Consider the following 6,757-nt stretch of genomic DNA (forward strand, 5'->3'; position numbering starts at 1 on the left):
TTAATAATACATGATAGCATTGCCAATTAATAAAGCAGTCTACCCTAACACTGAAGAAAACTTTATTCTGTTTGGTCAAGATATCAATAAAGTCTGGTATCTAATTCCATTAGATACCTCAACATATTGGCATGCCTTTTCACACACAAATTTGGAAGTGACTACATCGATCTATCGATACCATCTCAATACATATAACTACGGTTGCCGATAACTAATTGGAACTGAATACGTTCGCCCCTCAGTCTTTCTGCCCCTCCGTCCTTCTGTCGGTCACGTCTCGTTTCCGGAGCAGAGAGATATCTTAACCAAACTTGGTATACATATACTCTTAAAAAGGAAAGAAACGCAATACAGATATTGTTGGTCATAAAAGCAAAATTAGCTGACCAAGAAGCGCAAAATGAGGAGGTTTAATGTGTTATAGTGTCAGTGACAAATTTCCCGGATCCAAATGATCACAACAAGGACATGCAAACCATTGATCGGGAAGAACGTACGATTCGGAAAAACACACCCAATGCATTACCATAAGGGCAACGGAGCTGCACGCACTGCATGTGCAGCAGGACCATGAACGCTATTACAGTGCAGGGTTTTTGATTGCCTGGCATCTGCGTCAATCGAACAGTGACAGTTCAACAACATGCCAAGATGAACAGAAGTGCAGAGAAACAACGTCATAGGGGAATCCCGATCAGCTGTAGCCAGGGTTTTCAATGTAGCGCCCAGCACCATCACAAGGCTATGGGATCGGTTTCAACAGCATGGGTCAACACGTGGTCGACCAAGAGTAACCACCCCCGCCCAAGATCGCTACATCCGACTGCGCCACCTACGTGAAAGGACGACCACAGCTACCCAGACCGCATCCAAAATACCCGGACTGCGCAGAATCCCCGACCAGGCCGTACGAAACCGTTTAAGAGCAGCAGATCTACGAGCAAGACCTCCTGTTTGACGCGTCATAATGAGTCGACAACATCGTCAACAACGACTGCATTGGTGTCGTCAACACAGGGTATGACCTCAACTGCGATGGAGAGATGGCTGGTCGAGGGGGTGGAAGAGCAGGGGTCTACAGACGTCGAGGAGAACGTAACGCCGGAAACTGTGTACAGGAAGTGGACAGGTTTGGTAGGGAGTTGCGTTATGATGTGGGCAGCTTTCTCTCATCATGGCAGGACAGGTTTGGTCGATATCCAGGGCAATCTTACGGTTCAACGATACATCAACGAAATTCTTCTACCACACGTCCTCCCAATTGCAGCCAACGGCAACGGTGTATTCCAGCAGGACAACGCTCGACCGCATACAGCACGGATCACAAGAGCCTGTCCACACAACAACAACGTTGATGTTCTCCCCTTGTCCCCCAGATCCCCGGATTTGAACCCGATAAAACACCTATGGGTAGAATTTGGAAAGACGGCTACGCCGACGTCAACCACAACCCGTTACGTCGCATTGTTTCAATACCTCGTATAATGTATTTTCCTACCTCACACAAATCTGGCTTTGCGTTTCTTTTTTTTGAAGGGTATAGAAAGGTGAGCTGGTGTCTTTGGATAGTTTGGGATTTATAAAAAAATCTGAGCAGTTTCCGACGCCGTCGGGGTACGATGACACGCAAACAACAAATACGCCGAGCCTGACAACCCGATCCAGTTTAATCGCCGGCATAGGTTGATTGGACCAGACAATCAAGTGATTGACATCACGAGCAACGATCTACGCAATTTGGATACGATGACATGCAACCACCAAGCCACCGAGCCTGACCACCCGATCTCGTTAGTCGCCTTTAACGGCAATCATCGGTTGCTGAAGATCAAGTCTCACCCGGATTTCAAATTGCAAGTGGTTCGGTGGCATTTCATTTGGCTAATCAAACAAAGTCTTTTTTGCGTTTGTATGTCCATAAACCGAAATAACAACAGGCCACGCCCACTAACAGACTACTGTTTTTTTATTAGTTGATAATAGAATGGGCGGGGCTTGTGTTGCGTCATTGCCCTGAACGATGTCGCTGATGTACTGTTGACTACATTGTTGTTACTGTTGACCTAGTCATTAGCAAGTGAGTGAGTTTTATTTTACGCCGCTTTTAGCAATATTCCAGCAATATCACGGCGGTGGACACCAGAAATGGGCTTCACACATTGTACCCATGTCGGGAATCGAACCAGGGTCTTCGGCGTGACGAGCGAACGCTTTAACCACTAGGCTACCCGACCGCCCCAATACAACTAGAGGGATGGTAGGGTAGACTGGTGCGAAATACGCTATCAGTCGGAAAGCGCACGTTAAATCTCCAGTGTGATGATGATGATGGTAGCCTAGTGGTTAAAGCGTTAGCTCGTCACGCCGAAGATCAGGGTTCTTTCCCCACATGGGTACAATGTGTGAAGCCCCTTCCTGGTGTCACCCGCCGTGATATTGCTGGAGTATTGCTACAAGCGGCGTAAGACACTACTCACTCCCTTTTACAACTCGAAGTTGTTGACCGAGGTGCTCAAGAATATATAATTTTACACTCACTCACAGTTTAACCTGTCCATGCGCACATGTTGGCCAAAAGTACTTCTACAAGAGAATATTACCGAAACACAGCGTGGAATTGAATAATATACCAAGATACAAAACACGATCACAGACGTAGTGTTGCCTGATTAAAATGTGTCCCAGGGTACAGTAAACCTACTTCACAACCTTGGACCAATTTCGACATATAAAAGCGGAATTAGCTGGTCCGATCACAAGTGCGTCGTGTCAAACATCGAAGACCCACGATGTGCCCAGATGAATGTGAGTTTGTTGCTGTGGCCGCGTTGAGCACTAGAAGTACTAAATTCCACTGTCTCTTTCACGCTCTTCATTATCGCCATCCCACGCTGATGCCAAATGTCGTGACCCCGTCTCCTTCAGCCGGACAGAAGTGGATAATTAGCAGTTTACTTGAGGGGCGTTGGAAGATGAGAGATTATGGTGGTATGAAAAGTGTGTTTGTGCGCATGTCCGTTGGCAGTTTCCATATTGAAATTTGAACTCTTGGCCCAATTTTCGACATCCTATTAAATACAGGAACAACAACAGACTTTATTTTGAATCCTTGCTGAGTAATAACTGTAAAAAGAACCTTCCCGTGATTGTCTAGTTTTGTAGGGATTTTAGTATTTCCTCAGTCAAAGTAACTGGGTGTTTAGTCTATTAGACTAGTTTTATATTCATTTTAGGGATTAGTCCTCTGTGTTTATTTCCCGTTATTTAACCCAGCCGATGTTATTCACTCATTGAATTTATTAATTGGTCGCAGCCAACACAATCGGCTGTCTATGCATCGGTATCTTGTCAAAGTGTTGTTTTAGCTACTCTCATTATATTACTGTAATACAGTTGCTTAGATAAGCCGATTGTATATTTAATTTATTCATCAAAAATCTTTGTTAGCGCAGATTGGGTTTATTTGAGACTATAAATTGTCATCTATTGATACAATTGTTAGTAATAAAACGGTGAACCTATTACCACGTTTTCATTATTACCTTATTCTGATTTAATGATTCTCTTGATCATTGGAGCACAGCTCCATTACAGGAATCAATATCACATCTATGTAAAGCCACGCCCCTAAATACTGTAGTTACGACGGGATATAATGAACGATGCACAGTCAGGATGAACCACGCCAGTGATATGTCTGTGTTAAGTAAGGGAGTCAGGACAGTGCAACGACGAACTTGTGGAATGTGCCGGTGCAGGTGCCGTCTTCTGTGTACTTCCTAGACTAACATTTAGTCTCTGAAATCTTATATTACACAATATCCTTCTTGACTCTAAAAATAAAAAATATTCCCTATGCTGATTTCAGAGTGTGGAATAGAGCTAGATGGCTACACTTGCTTTTGTATGCATTTCTAGGTTATTATTTTTTCATAAAATAAATATATTCCACGGTCATGGTGCAGGACTATGTACTTCCGTACACGCCGCTGTGGCAACCGAAGTATATGACCTTTGTTGCCTTATAATTCATTAGATAAGTGACTATTTCTCTTACATATGGTTTGTGCAGGCAACCAATTCTGGAAGTAGGACTAGACTAGACTCAATCCCAAACGTCTTACCATACGAGATGACGAAGAACTAAAGTTTGTTTGTGATATAGATGTATGATAGGCATATGCTGCCTAGGTTACTATTGCCTCAACACGCACTGACTGGCTGAAGGGGTAGCTCTGGTTCACATTATTCGTGTTTTTAGTCAACGACTTGTGTGATGGAAGAGACTTTTTATGTCAACTTCTTTATTATGAGGAACACAACGTTTCGGAGTAAAAACTTATTACTTCATTCACCCGATGAAGGAGTAAGTTTTTTTTATATAGTTTCCTCACAATAAAGAAGTTGACATAAAACAATTCTCTACCTTATGTGTATCACTTCTAAATGCCTCAAAGACTTGTCTGATGGAGTTATGAAGTGAATGCAATGGTCTCCTGCATGTTCCAGGGTGCCGTTGTACAAAGCGATCTTAGCGCTAAGATGATCTTAACTCCCATTCTTTAACATAGGCTTAGGACAGTCGTAGAGCTAAGGTTGTTTTGTACAACGTAACACAGAACTCCAACTAAGGTAAACAATGGATTCTGATTACCATTGGGTTCCATCAGGATGCTTCAAATTTGGAACGTCTTCCACATCTCTGCCACGAACCTTTCTGACAGCTTTACCGAGGCTTGAATGTTGTAACTTTTATCATAGCTAAAATGGATAGAATTATCATTTAACCACCCGCATGTTATCAAAAATGAGCGGGCCACTGTAACTTGATAATGCCCTCATAATGCTTCACGGGCCATTATCACGCCCGTTGTTAGGTGACGTCATAGGATAGGGATAGGTGACGTCTCGTTCAATAGTGACGTCATCTGGTTTGTTCTGTGACGTTTCCATATTTGTAAAAGTGGGTAAGTGACATTCGTGTTGATTGCAGTAAATGTTTCAAAACCGATATTGTTGTTTCTTTTTATTTGATAACAAATTCCATCCATTTTAGCTATAATAACGGTAACGCTATTTTTCAGGGCATTATCATTTGCAGCAGCACTCGGGTTTTTTTAACTGCCCCCCTTCGAGGGACAGTTAATCAAAGACCTCGGGCTTCTGCAAATGGTAATGCCCTGAAAAATAGCGTTACCCTTATATGAAAAAAATTCATTCGTGGTGTGAGATTCCAAATGACATTAATTCCACTACCCAGATACCTTCTGTGAGTATTAAACTAGTCCTTCCTTGATTGTATTAAGGATTATGGTTAATCTTGGAAACATGGCTTCCAGCAGTTGACCCTAACTCGATCCCTACAGTAGCAGACTTCAGATGTAGTACTGCTCTTCTCCACTTAGACACCTGGTAATTAACAATGGTGAAGCCGAAGAACTGCAGACAGTTGGCCTCTTTAGTTTATGTACTCGTTTTGATATAGTTTTACTTATACGGGTAATACTTTTGAAAAAAACGTGTCTGTCAGTCTTAACAACAGTGGACCCGTGAAGATCCAGGGTAGAAAAGGTCTTCAGCAACCCATGCTTGCCGTAAACAGGCGACTATGCTTGCCGTAAGTTGCGACTAACGGGATCAGGTGGTTTAGGCTCGCTGACTTGGTTAATGCATGTCATCGTATCCCAATTGCTTGGATCGATGCTCATGATGTTAATCACTGGATTGTCTGGTCCAGACACGATTATTTACAGATCGACGTCATATAGCTGTAATATTGCTAATTGCGGCGTTAAACAACAAACAAACTTTACAACACTGATGAAACACGCAGTACTCCCCCTGTGAGGTGCTCGCCATGCGTGTGTAATCAGCTGGTGATCACCGCACGCGGCCCCGGATGCATCAGTACTTTGTTTACACAGGTTGCGGAAGCTGATTTGATGAGTTTGAGATCAACCATTAAAATGGCCGTTAAACAAGCAGACGTAAGAAAAGATCAGCCAATGAAATGGCTGTTAACATGCTGACGTAAGTAGAGATTAACCAATGAAATGGCCGTTAACATGTTGACGTAAGTAGCGATCAACCAATGAAATGGCCGTTAACACGCTGACGTGAGAAACATGACCATTCGTGACCAACTCGTGTTATTCCGGGACAAGCCGAATAGCGACTCGTGTCCCTCTCGTGGCCATTTTTGCGACCGGGATCCGTCTTAGCGCAAACGGGCATACCTAAAACAATTGTCAACTCGTTGCCTAAGGGTTCACATATATTTCCTCATATATTATATATATTTCAGATGCAATTTAAAGCACATCGGGACGTGCGGAATTATACAGTATGATTGAACACATTTAAATGTGTCTTGGGTATAATTTTAGATGCAAGACATATGTAAAATCAAAAATTGTTTCTGAGGGATTATTTGACAAAGAACTTGAAATCATACGCACATTCTGATTGGTTTGTCGTATTTTCGCACATAACATTCATCGATAGGGGGACGAGTCTTCTTGCAAGTCACGGAAAGGGGCGAGTGGTGGCGAATGAAACATGACGTACTGACTAGGGGATCATGATGACAATATACGTAGTCACCTGACTAACAGGCAGCAGTATTTTAACATGACGAACATAGACGATGATGCCTGGATAACACAACCCTGTGAAGTCAATCCAATGTTTAAAATATCCGTTATTTTTCAGGAATGGAATTTAGGGATGTCAATCAGTTGTCTTTATAACTGAG

The sequence above is a fragment of the Haliotis rufescens genome, unplaced genomic scaffold, assembly GCF_023055435.1.
Source record: "Haliotis rufescens isolate VD_foot unplaced genomic scaffold, xgHalRufe1.0.p SCAF_1, whole genome shotgun sequence".
NCBI lineage: Eukaryota > Metazoa > Mollusca > Gastropoda > Lepetellida > Haliotidae > Haliotis > Haliotis rufescens.